This window comes from Rhododendron vialii, chromosome 11a (assembly GCF_030253575.1).
Source record: "Rhododendron vialii isolate Sample 1 chromosome 11a, ASM3025357v1".
Classification (NCBI taxonomy): domain Eukaryota; kingdom Viridiplantae; phylum Streptophyta; class Magnoliopsida; order Ericales; family Ericaceae; genus Rhododendron; species Rhododendron vialii.
In genome coordinates, this window is record NC_080567.1 from 38,507,442 (window position 1) to 38,519,457 (window position 12,016).

General features: G+C 35.4%; 1 long non-coding RNA gene across 1 annotated transcript; it reads left to right on the top strand.

Moving 5' to 3' along the window:
- Nucleotides 1–9,321: 9,321 nt before the first annotated feature.
- On the top strand, nucleotides 9,322–11,611 carry LOC131308530 (uncharacterized). The gene is made up of 3 exons (XR_009194462.1): nucleotides 9,322–9,720; nucleotides 9,879–9,962; nucleotides 11,255–11,611. It is a non-coding gene; the product is annotated as an uncharacterized LOC131308530 (long non-coding RNA).
- The last annotated feature ends 405 nt before the right edge of the window (nucleotides 11,612–12,016 follow it).

Below are 12,016 nucleotides of genomic sequence, written 5' to 3' on the forward strand. Positions count from 1 at the left end.
TAAAGACAATTTTCAGATTTAAGTTAAGTTTAAGTTAAATTCATAAGAATGCAGCCTAAAATAGAAACGTAAAAGAAGAGTAAAATACCTTAATCCAGCAACGATGAGTTAAATTATAGATGATCGAGAAATATAAGCTTCACTTTTGGAGGAAAAGAAAGAGAAACAATTTGTGGTTGAAGTTAATAAGATATAGAGCAAGTGAAGAAGAGAAGAATAAAATAGTAGTTGAAATACGTGTATATAAAAATTTTGGAACTAGTTAACTTATGTAGTGTGGGATTCACAAATTTTGATTATTGAAAAATGTTGCTAGTTTTGGTTATCCAAAGCCCAAAATTTGATTATTTTTAAGGATGTTGCTAAGTTTGATTATACCATTGTGAGCCATTTTTTGCACAAATATTGTTAACTTTAACAATAATTATTTTTTGGTTATACCACTGTGGATGGCCTTATATCTATAAAAAATTTATAACACTATATACATGAAATGGAGTGCAATTTTGTTCATCCTCCCTAAAAGAGGGTGAACAAAACCTTCTCTCTCATTGGCGGGGGAGGGGGGCACTATTAACCCAACCAAAGTTAGCTTTTATTCTTAATTTCAAAAAAAAACCCTAAACAAGTTTTTTTTTTTACTTCGATCTCCCCCTCCCTAACGACGCTTATTAATTTCATGATTTTAAAATTTTATAATACTATATATCTTCTCGCTTGCAATACCCCAACACCACCTTTTGTTCTGTGATGTATATCTCAAGCCGTAATTCTCTTCAATTTTTTGCAATACCAACATTTATAATTTATTACAGAAAAGTATTTCAAGTTAATATGAATAAGAACACACACAAAAAAAGGAGAGGGCAAAAATCAATTCCCATCAATTTCACTGTTATCCTCAAATCTCCTCATCTCTCCTCTGCCAAAATTACCATAAGCAAGCAACCGACCGTATGTACAATTTAGTTTCTTTAATAAGCAAGGAAAATGGGTCTTCTGGATTAGTTCCTTTAATTTTTGAAAAATGGGTCTTCGAATTTGCCGAATGCCTCGAGTACTAAAATGTTGAGTGTTCACTAGGGTGCGTTCTTTTGCACTTAACTTAAAATAAGTTTGTAACGACCCGCTCCATTTTTGTACAATATTATCAGCTTTGGATGTCCAAAACCCATAGACTTTTCAGTAGGTCACCCATCCCTGGACTACCCCAGGATGAGCACGCTTAACTGTGAAGTTATTAAGCGCTTTGGCCCGCTCTTACGGCTTTAAAAGGCCTTGTACAAGTAGGAGGGATCTTTTCTTATAAACCATGACTTGCCCCCTCCTGTTCGGATGGAGCCTGCCATCCTGCGGTACCGTCGGCCATCAGAAGCGGGGTATCACAATCACTACAAGAAAAATGGTCATTCCCGGCATTTTTATTACCGGCATTTTAATTAATGCCGGAAAAGCCATTATTACCGGTATTTCAAGAAATGCCGGAAATAAATAATTATTACCGGAATTTGTTTTAAAAAAATGCCGGCAAAAGTCGATTTTTCCGCCAAAATAATACCATTAAACTATTACCGGCATTTGTTGAAAAAAATGCCGGAAAAACTCTCCGTATAATATAAATATTTTTCATTGTGCAAGGTGACCCAATATGGTGGCTAGCCCAGTTGGTAGTCTCACGCGTGCGCGAGGCAAAGGTCACGAGTTCAAATCTTGGGGCAAGCAACTTCTCCACAAAATTTGCGCGCCACGTGGCAGACACATGGACCCAATATGGTGGCTAGCCCAGTTGGTAGTCTCATGCGTGCGCGAGGCAAAGGTCACGAGTTCGAATCTTGGGGCAAGCAACTTCTCCACAAAATTTGGGCGCCACGTGGCGCACCCAGGTGGCATTTTGTATTATATGGTATAGTTTTTCCCGGCATTTGTTGTACAAATGCCGCAAATGAGTCCAACTATTGCCGGCATTTATTGAGACCTTTCTCGGCATTTGTACTTTTACCGACACACTCCTAGACGGCATTTGTAATAAATGCCGGTAATACCAAAAAAATGCTGGTAATACTCTTTACCGGCATTTTTTAAACTTTTAGCGGCATTTATGAAATACCGGGAAAAGCAAAATTTCTTGCAGTGAAATTTGTTTGGATATCAGTAAAGGGGTTTACGAAATACCCAAATTTTGCTTCTGAAAATAGGCATTTTCAGAAGCAAAGTTTGGGTATTTCGTAAACCCCCATAACGATATCCAAATGAACTAATTTTTCATTGAGACCTTAAACAAGACGTTTTGAACAAAATGAGCGGCTCCAATCATCTTTGTGTGACCCAAAATAGGTTCAAATCCCATCTATGTGTGTTGTTTGTTCTTTGAAATCTATGCTGGTAGGCTTTCTGATATCAAATATACATGCAGATTGTTTTGGGAACTCCATATACTTGGTAGTAACTCTACATATATAGATTTTAATGGGATATAGCCCTTTCCTCCAGAAAAGAAACTCCTCTAAAGATATTGTGGTTGCTAAATCACATAAATTTTGTTCTGTACGAATGAGAGTGTGAAAACGTTTTTGAAATACATCCTAAATTACTAAAATCAATGAGGACGATGATTGATGCCACTAAAATTGAAAACGGGAGTAGATGGTATTCTAAAAAATTATACTCCTATGTGACTAAGGTCACAGGTCACTAGTTTTTGGAACATTATCACGACCAACCAGAGAATAGTTTCCCAAGTGTACACCAAATGATAGTAACCATAGCTTTACTACTGAGAATTTCTACCGACTGGGGCTAGTTTAGTTGATTTTGCAGTGTTTGCTTTTTTTTTTTGAAAAACATTTTTCAAAAGATTCTTCTTACTGCGGATCAAAAAAAAAAAAAGATTCTTCTTACTTTCAATCATTTCTCTTTCTATCTCTCTCCACTTATTATCTCTACTATTTTTTCAATTTTTTTTTTCAAAAAATGTTCCAAATAAAGCAAGACTCTTGCATCCTCTTAAAAGGTAAGGGTTTGAATCTTTCCCACCTGCGTGTGGATCAGTGGGTTTTCTTCCCTTTTTACTTTGGTGGATTTGGTTATAGACTCTCGTAATTAATATAGTATCTCGAACTTGTACTTTGTAAATAGGGAAATTGACAGCTAATGACGTGTTTTGATAATTAATACCTGCTAAAAACAAACTAAAAATATTTGTTAATACTGAAAATATTCTTGACAGATATTAATTATAAAAACACGCATTGACCGTTATTTTCCCTTGAAAATAATCTCTTACCTACTGAGAGAATTTGTTGTCAGCTCCAACAGTACAGAGGGTCCTAGATTGCAAATTGGATGTGCAAGTTGGAGTACATGAAAACAATGGTTGAAACGACCTAGCTTGTTTTCTATTCCCTTTACTGGATGTCATCCTCACCTCCACTTATTTTCAATCAACAAAACTCTACCTGTTCCGGACTCCGGAGCGTTCGAAGGTGATGGTATAGTCTATAATAAAAACTTGTGTAATTTGTAAAATATGTTTTATGGATAGCTCAGCTGAATATCTGTTCTGACTTCTCTCTCAGCGAATAGGACGAATTGAGTGGGCGACATCGCGAAGTGGGTTCCTACAATATTTGTAGGATAGATCAGCTAAATACCTGTTCCGACTTCTCTATGCGAGTAGGAGAGGAGTTGAGTGGGCAACCGTATAAATTTTTTCTTAATTGACCAGAATACGTAGTATGTTAAAAAACAAACACTAAGAAAATAATTAAAAAATGAATCAGAAAGTTACGTGGCAAATTAAACTATAAAAATACATAGGAGTAACATATGAACCAGAAAATTCATAATTAATTAACCTGAAAATTCTTAAGCACAAAAGGCATATCTTTATTTTTCTAAGGTACACGTTGTTTGTAAACGGTTCACATCTTTTTCCTACGATTAAATATGAAATTCTTCGTGTGTGTGGGGTGGGTTTTTTTAACAAGTATTCGATTAACCCCAAGGGTATGGTTTGGTGGCTACAGTTTAAAAAATATAAAGAGATTTGCTCACTTTTAAAGTCTTGAGTTTAAAAATTCTCAAATACTGTCAATCTTCAGTTACACGATTTTTTTCCTGACTTTTAATTGCCACTCCCTGACAGCGGATGGTGTGACTGAATTCCGGAAAATTATTTATTCGACGTGCTGGGTGCACTTCCGAAAAATTATTTAAGCATAACAAAAGTTGAAGTAACCGATTGTTGTTGGGATGCGAGCCTCACCTTATCACAAGCCCCATATCTCCCTCACTCTTCCCCCCCCCCCGTCTCTCTCTCTCTCTCTCTCTCTCTCTCTCTCTCTCTCTCTCTCTCTGTTTTTTTCGCGTTAGTTGCATGAGGATGCGCATCAAGCATGCATCTAAAATTCCATGCAAATGGATATCCAGAACAATTATTCTACAATCACAACTATTTACACAAATTTATTCATATTAAGACCTACACGTACTTACACAAATAGTTTACATATATACTCATATTTTTTAAGTAGAATTCACACACATAGTGAAGGTGTAATGTGTATCTAGACTTCAGTACCAAAGAGAGGAGAGGAGAGAGTAGTGGTACTACTACTTTCAAACAAGTAGACTGGCCACCAAACAGTAAAGACAGCAACCCTCGATTCCTTCCTATTGGTTATAACAAAAAGCGAGATCTAGCAAATCGGGAATTTTTGACTAGATAAGTTTCCCCTCCTTTTCCCTCGTCCGTCCACAAATACAATACTAATATAATATATATAATTAATTACAAACATGCAGTAGGGGAAACCCAACCCATGTGCCATCAATGGGGGAAAGAAAAGATAAAATTTAGATAATCCAGAGAAACAGCCAAATGCTGGTCCCTCTGTCTAAAGAATTCAATTCGCATGGCCCATGCGAAAGGGAAACAAGATTAAACAAATCGCATCCATACTTATATTTCTCATCTAACCACATTTAAATATACAAAAGAAATTTTAAGTTGCAGAAAAGGCATGTTTCAGGACCAGAAGTACACAAATAAATAAATCAATATATACTTCCTCGATCCGTTCCAAATTTTTATTTTTTACGATTTTACGTGTAATTTTCAATGACCTATATCTCAAAATATATATTATTTAAAATATACAATATAGACATTCTTTAATAGATTTTAATTATTTCTATTAAACAATATTTTCAAAAACATAATATACATTGAGAGATATAAGCAATTGAAAGTTGCATGTAAAATCGTATAAGACTAAGAATTTGGGACGGAGGATGTATTTAATAATTAGGATTATTCTAACATCTGCCCAAAGTATGAAAGTACATTGATATTCGAGAAAGATGTATTGATATATGTGAAAGTCTGTTGATCTTCGTGAGATATGCATTGATATCCGAATTTGTTTGGAATTATTAACACATTATCATCTGCCTAATGAGCGGAGGTAATTAGCAAGACTGATGTAATATATACATATATACTCGTAGTAGTATGTTGATAAAAAATAAAAACGAAAGAAGTTTACCTACACAACTTTAAAGTATACAACCGATGACGCAATTATATCTAGAGCCGTTTGGTGCATGTGAATCCATGCGCACTGAACGACACCAGACGCAATTTTGCTGGAGTTATAGTTTGAAGTTGTGTATGTAACATTCCTCTAAAATAAAATAAAAAATCTTGAGGCCTGCCTCTTTCTGAGAAAACGTTTGTCTTGTGTAAGTTACTTTTGGTTCCTAGAAGAAGGGATTTGAGAACGAAAACAAAGGACAATCTTTTTTTTTTTTTGGTAATGAACGCGAGAAACTAACATTAATAAAAAATAATTAAGTTTGGCGTATTTAATCCCTACAATGTCTTCCTGTTCAATATTGGCAGCAAGAGTTTAAATAATAAAGTTTGGCGTATTTTTAATCCCTACAATGTCTTCCGGCCTGTTCACTGATTCCAACTTCCTCTTCTCTGTCAACACTGTCCTCCTCTTTGTCATGAACTAATGGTGTGGTTCTGTCTGTGGATACCTACCGTGGAGCAAGACGAGGTGAAGCGAAGAGAAACCGCCACCAAAGGAAGGAAGGAACTGTGGCTATAAGCGCAACAAGAAGCCGACATATTCCAGTGAGCCCACACGCATGCATCTACTGTAAAGTATGACTACTTTCCATTTTTCTTCCTTAAATTCTTGCTTTATGTTACTTTCCTAATTTTCCTTTCATTCAACAAACATTGGCTTTTCTAGGAGCCCTTTACGCAAAGTTCAATGAGATATTTAAAGGTTAGGAAAGTTAATGTCGGTAGCAAAAATGAAGACAAAGCAATTTCCAATTACATTACTTTAACAAGGATGGAACTGGGGGTAAGTGCACTACAACAAATTACACAATTGCCGACCAAATTTCCCGACTAAAAAAAAATTTGTCGCCAAATGTTGAACCATTACCGACTAAATATATGTTAGTCAGAAAATGTTTTTCTATTTCCCGACTAAATTACTTTAGTCACTAAATTTTGAATTTTGCCGACCAAAAAATATATTTAGTCGGGAAATACAGATTTTTTACCAATTTATAAAATTAATAAATGAAATACATTCCCCGACTAATTACTTTGGTCGGCTTTTATTAATAAAACCCGACTAATTATTGTTTTAGTAGGCAAATACAAATTTTTTTACCCTATTATAAAATTAATAAATGAAATATATTCCCCGACTAATTAGTTTGGTCGGGTTTTATTCATATTAGCAGACTAATTATAGTTTTAGTCGGCAAATACAAATTTTTCTTACCCATTTATAAAATTAATAAATGAAATACATTTCCCGACTAATTAGTTTGGTCGGGTTTTATTCATATTAGCCGACTAATTATAGTTTTAGTCGGCAAATACAATTTTTTTTACCGATTTATAAAATTAATAATTGAAATACATTCCCCGACTAATTAGTTTAGTCGGGTTTTATTCATATTGGCCGACTAATTATAATTTTAGTCGGCAAATACAAATTTTTTTTACCGATTTATAAAATTAATAAATGAAATACATTCCCCGGCTAATTAGTTTGGTCGGGTTTTATTAATATTAGCCGACTAATTATAGTTTTAGTCGGCAAATACAATTTTTTTACCAATTTATAAAATTAATAAATGAAATACATTCCCCGACTAATTAGTTTGGTCGGGTTTTAGTAATATTAGCCGACTAATTATAGGTTTAGTCGGAAAATATCAATTTTTACTCTCTTTTTAAAAAAATTCACGAAAGGAAAGATTTGTTTCAACTACATTGATCACAATGTTACCTTCCCGGTCGAAACAGTTTTTTTTTTCTTCTTCTTAATCCTAAAATTCTTATAAAATTTTGGCTTGATCAGGTTTAAGGAAAACCCCTTTATCGGCACTCAAATTCTTAAATAAAAATAAATTTGTTGTCCGATCAAGTGTCTATTCATATGCGGTTAACTTCATTTTTTGTATGAATAATTTTATTCGTATTATGTCAAAGATAGATAGTTTCGATTACCAAAAAAGACCTTAGGCGGGACTCAGTTAGTGGTCTATAACATTTAAACGTCTCCAAACGCATTAAATGTTTTTCGATCAGGTGATCTTCAATATCGAATGATCTCCAATTTTGGTGACAATACTATAATCAGTAAGATGTGAAATCCTAACGGTTCATATCGGGCATTATGAAAATGACTCGGTAGTTGCCTTAATTTACAATCTGTACTTTTGATCTTCTTGATAATCAACTAAGTCTTATGTTGCTCTCGTTCTTGCAGTAGCCACACGATTGCAAGACAATGATCATGACAATCGGGATCGTTGATTTTGTAGCACTCGTTGAATTATTCATTCTTGTGACTTTGTGGCTCGATCAGATTTAGAAAACCCCTTTTATCAAGAAATGAACTCATTAGAAAAATAATATTTTTTGTTCGATCAATTGTCTAACGGAAAACGATTAACTATAATGAAGTTGATCGCGTATCGTTAAACACTTGATCGGACATAAAAATTTCATTTTATCAACGAATTTGCATACCGATGAAGGGGTTTTCTAAACCCGATGGAGCCAAAAATTCGCATGAATGATCTAGTCGACAAGCTCAAGGAATTCAACGGTATCAATCGTCATGTTTGTATTGTAGTTGCATGACTACTATACATTCACCTATAGCAGATGACTTAGTTTACTACAAAATAAGTTGAACGTATAGATTCTAAAGATTATTGTTTAATCTATTCTTATAATGGGCAATCTAAACCGTTGGAATTTCATAATTTACCAATTCAATTAGTGCCATCAAAATCGGAGATTATCGGATATCAACAACTACTTGATCGGAAGACATTTAATTCATCCGAAGGTATTAAAGTCTCATAATGCACCACCTGAACACCACTCGAGGTATTTATTTGCAATCAAAACCGTTCATCTTTTGTACGTTGTAGAGTAGATCATTCCTACTGAAAATGAAGTTTAACGGATACACGTAACCACCTCATTGGAATAGTTTAGTAAAGCCGACAAATGATTAGACTTATCTAATTTTTTTACTGTATAAACGTATTTCGATGAGGTAGTTGAGGATGTTCGATCAATTTGAACTTTCATGTGGGAATTCAATTTGATGAATCCTACAAGATGAATGGTTCGGATAATTAAGTAAAAATCCGGACGTTAAGAACTAATTGCACCATTCATTGAACCGGCACCGTTTCATGTGTAATGCCCAATATTCCACTACAGTGAATTACAAATAGAATACTTAAAATGACACCGTTTAAGACTCACTATTTACCCTTTTCCCTTCCAAAACACATTTCAATCTCCCGCAACCTAGAGCTCGAAAAATTTCAAGTCTCGCGCTAGAAAATTTTCCCAGCACTTCCAATCTCCCGTTACCTAGGGCTGCTGCCTCTTCAGAGACTTGGAACGATCATCTCCAATAACCTCGTCTTCTCCCCCATTTCGTCTCTTCCCAGAGCCAAACTCCTCAAAACCCTTGGCCAACAGTCTCGTCTCCGACCTCGTCAATCGCGCGACTGCTACAGTAACACGTCAGCGGCCAGGGCTACTGTAGCCTCGCATCGCCCCGTCTCTTTCTCTCTGTGGTTGTTCTGTGTTTGTTGTTGAAGGCAAATCCAGATACGGGCAAAGAAGTCGAGGACGGCGACGGCGCAGGTCTTGCATTGGAGGTAATTTCTTCCGGGTTTTCTTTCTTTAGACTCGATTTTTGGTGGTTTCGACTTGTGGGTTTTGAGAGAGAGAGAGAGAGAGAGAGAGAGAGAGAAGGGGTGACGGTGCTGGAGAAGAGGTTTCCGATTGTGGGTTTTCAGAGAATTCGATTTTGGATTTTTCTGGGTTTTCTTTTTGCAGAATCGATTTCTATATAGAACCCTAGTTTCTATGTAGAATCAATTTCTGTAGATAGTAGATACCTGTGTAAAACCCTAATTTTGATTTTTGAAATTGCTCTATTGTTACAATATTGAATAAGATAAAAGATTTTGTTCACGCTACACTTCTGCAAGAACAGTTAAAAACTTCATCTCCTTGTGATAGAGTATGTGCGAGTTGTAATTCCGAGATTGGTTACGGAAGATTTCTGAATTGCTTGAATATATGCAGTTTGGCATCCTGAATGTTTCAGATGCCATACCTACAACCAACCAATTTGTGATTATGAGGTAAAAAAACTACTATCTATGCTGCCAAAATACTCTAGTTCTATTCTGATTTGAATGTTGGACCATCAGTGTACATTAGTAGTCAATAACTGATGTAGAATATTAATTCCTGTGATTTTTTTGGTGCTGAGGTTTTTTGCATATTGCTTCTTCTGTAGTTTTTGTTGTCTGGGAATTATCCTTATCACAAGTTTTGCTACAAGGAGCACTATCACCCAAAATGCGACGTTTGCAAACATTTTGTAAGTATCTTCCAAGTGTCAAGAAATAACTTGTTGATTCTATCTTGCATAATCAGGTTCTAGTGCGAATGGGAAAATTTTAATTCTTCACAGTGCAACATGTACTGCATCAAATCTGTATTGTTGTTTCCTTTTTTTTTTCTTCTTTGGACTGAATCATGTTGAAATTTTTTGTGGCCGTGTCAATAACGTTCATGCCTTTGCATGTCATATCATATAAAGCAATGAATTGATGTCCATGTATTTTGTTGTACTTTGCTATTGCAAATGACAGTGCTTTAAATATATGAAAAAAAATTGTATGTTGTGGTGACCACTGACTTTTATTGTTGTTGTACATTATGAAATCTACTTGAGCTTTAATCATACGGATTATAATTAGAACTTAAAAGGAAAAAATAGAAGAAGCAGCTGGACTGTTTTCTTTTCTTCTGTGACTTTATTTTGATGTCTCTGAAAACTGTTGAGGGATATTAATGAATAGATCAAAATCTTGTTTTGCCATCAAATACTATCCTGAGATCAAAATCCTAATCTGGGGTCACATACTAACCCAAGTATCCGGGTGGATTCCCTTGAAATTCTATTGTTGCCCTAGTTCCTTGGAGCAGGTGGTATCACAGCACACTTGCCTTCAATTTTTAGGCTAACAACTGCTGCAACATGTCCTGGAAAGAACAATTGTTTCTTCTTTTTTTCTTTTGGTTGGACAAATTCTCTGCCATGCTCCTCTATTTGACTTCTGGAGACTAGAAATCCAGGGAAGCTTTCTTATAAGTAAATTTTTCTACCCAAATGTTAGCTTCTTGTTGCAATGGGGCCTCCACTCTTTGCTCCCATTAAAAATGCCAAGGGGAATGCCTAGAGAGTTGGATTAGCCAAACTCTTAACCAATTTATTAATGATGATACCAGGTAAATATAATCCAGTGTCGTTCTAAATAAACTCAGCAAGCCCATATCCTCCACAAGGCTACTTTGTAGATTTACAAGAGTTGGTCTAACATAGCTTTAAATGTCCTCATGCAAATTTTTACCTGGGTTTCGGTTGGGAGAACGTGTTGCGGTGTCTTAAACATCTTCGACTTCAAGTATTGCGAGTCTTGGACATTTGAACCTCTATTCTAACCTGGGCACCTAGGTTCATCTTATGTAAGGAAATCTCGGAAACACTAAAAGGTTTTGTGAATTGGCATCTTTTTGTAGTGTGAAACTATTACACTTATCTTTCAAGTTCCATTTCTTATCAATTCATGCTGGTCCTTTTTAAAAGTTTTATGATTTTTTTTCCAGATACCGACAAACGCTGCTGGTCTTATAGAATATAGAGCACATCCTTTCTGGGTCCAGAAGTATTGCCCCTTTCATGAACACGATGGGACTCCTCGGTGCTGTAGCTGTGAGCAAATGGAGGTTAGTTTAACTTAAATACAATTGATCTAGCGATTTCTTTGGGTGTGCAAAGGGGCATCTGAATCCCATTCCCAGTGATTCCCTTTTTTCATTCTTGCTAAATTTTAATTTCTAGTGTACATGTGTACCTTAGTTTTATCAGAAAGAGAGGGATTTTATTCCCTTCCTGTCAAATAACAGATGGAAGTCAGTCTGAGTGGCCATATAGATTGAGATTACTTAGGAAAAAACTACTCAATAATTAACTATTCGTGGTTTAGTTTCGAATTTTTTTGTTGGGTAATCCATAAACCATCAGTTACCGCCCCCCAGAAAATCCCAACTACAATAAATTGACCATAGCTATCGCACGAAGTTAACAAAAAAGGTGGTTAGTTGGAAAATTGTAGGTCTTACTGTTACAATTAACTGTTTTTTACATGTTTTACAGTAGCTATTAGCAGTAACAGCAGCATCAAACATCAGTAGTAACAAACAGCAGTGACAAACAATAACCAACAGTAGCAGTAGCAGCCAAACAACATAGCACACAACCACATATCTACTGGTACCAGCACAACAGCAGAATAGCAAGCATAACAGCAATATACCAGAACACAAAGCTTTGAACCTACTTTAGCTACTGAGATGAATCGTTAAACA